We start from the raw sequence: 1,591 nt of genomic DNA, 5'->3' as shown, positions 1-1,591 counted from the left end.
CGCCTACGCGCTGGTAAACGAAAACCACCTCGACCGGATCAGAGTAAACAACAATGTCGAATCAGGCCGCCCCTTGCCTTGAAAGAATTCACAGGCGGCCACCTGCTTTCCCAAAATCAATGAGGGGAGATCTGCTGCTTACTGCTCACGGAAACATCCGACCTATACTATAGTCAAGTCGTCCGCGTATCTTTCTGATCTCTCTGCCTTCTATTTATCAGATTATTGGCTTTGACCAATTCAAGGTGAAAAAAAGGGGTTGGCTAAAAAAGGGGAAGAGAGGATAGCTTTGGGGTACGCTCACTTCTGCATTTTTGTTTAGGTTATCGAGATTATCAATCGCTCTTTTTAGTGGGGAGGAATAGTGCGTGAATGGCGGTTCTCAGACGAGGGAATCGTTCCTCTCAAAATAAAGATATAGGCTAGAATGAATGCTTCTATCAATAGAGCTTTCACGTCTGCGTATAGAATCGTTCGTTTTTTTGCCCCTTCCATTCCGTTCTTACTATATCATGGGCAGTTGGGTTGGAATCCATGTGATGGTTCGAGAGTGGTTGCAAATATTCTATTCTTCGCATCCATCTTCGGCCTTGTGTTAGAAATGTCCCGCGGGACTGAGTTAGTGGTCGAGTCGTTTTTGGTAATTGACACCCGTCGCATTAGTCTCAATTCATATGTTACCATTCATAGTGAAGTAGCCCTCTTTTTTATGTCTGAGTGCCTTATTCTATCTATCAAAGCCCTTCTTTGTCTATAGCTCGGGCCCTACCTGACGAAGGCCCCATGGTCTGCTTTGATTTTCTCGAACAGTGCCGGCCCGCATCAGGGACTCTCGTGCGAGCCATACGACGTTCCCAGGCAGGAACTGCTCCTTTCCTTTTTCTCCCTATTTAGTTCCTCCCATCCCAGGCGTTGATCTCGCAACGGCCCTCCAGCATGTCCTCATATCGCGTCCGTCACCACAGCTGCCCCAGATAGATACATTGTTTGTTGCCATTGTGACTTGGTCGTCAAAAGGGGCACAAACATAAAGTGCTTTTCCATATCCCAAAAGTCCCAATAATGGGGAACTGGCCTTAGCATCTCGGGTGCCAACGAATGCCTTTGGTTTCGCTTGATTCGAACCATCTCCGTCGAGCCACTGCTTATGGCCTTCTGTAGTATGGGGACCTCGCCCCTATTCTCTAAAGCTTGCCACCCCGTGGAAGGTCACACAAGAAGGCTATTCGACCGACAAAACGTAGGAATTAGTGCGTGCTGAAAAATGGACTTTTCTTTCTAAGTGAAGGGCAGGAGAAAGAATCATGCATCTATCTCGAGTTGCTCCCTTGAGCCCTGGTTTTGTGACGTCGAGTTTGCTCTATTCTCTCGGGCTCCTATCAAGCTTCGCTTCGCGCATGATAGCGGCATTCTTTTTTTGTTTTGGGGAAGGGCTAGTGCACCTCACCCGAGGTTCACGTCGCTAGGTCAATTCATGCTTCGACGCACTCCCGCCTCGTGTTTTCGACAGAGTGTTGTGCCATACTTCGAGAATGACACGGTTCGGAGGAAGTCTAACTCATTTGGGTGAAAACTCCTTCTTCCAATCCCG

The sequence above is a fragment of the Arachis stenosperma genome, unplaced genomic scaffold (genome assembly GCF_014773155.1).
Source record: "Arachis stenosperma cultivar V10309 unplaced genomic scaffold, arast.V10309.gnm1.PFL2 arast.V10309.gnm1.Scaffold_100074, whole genome shotgun sequence".
NCBI lineage: Eukaryota > Viridiplantae > Streptophyta > Magnoliopsida > Fabales > Fabaceae > Arachis > Arachis stenosperma.
This window is presented reverse-complemented; position numbering follows the sequence as displayed.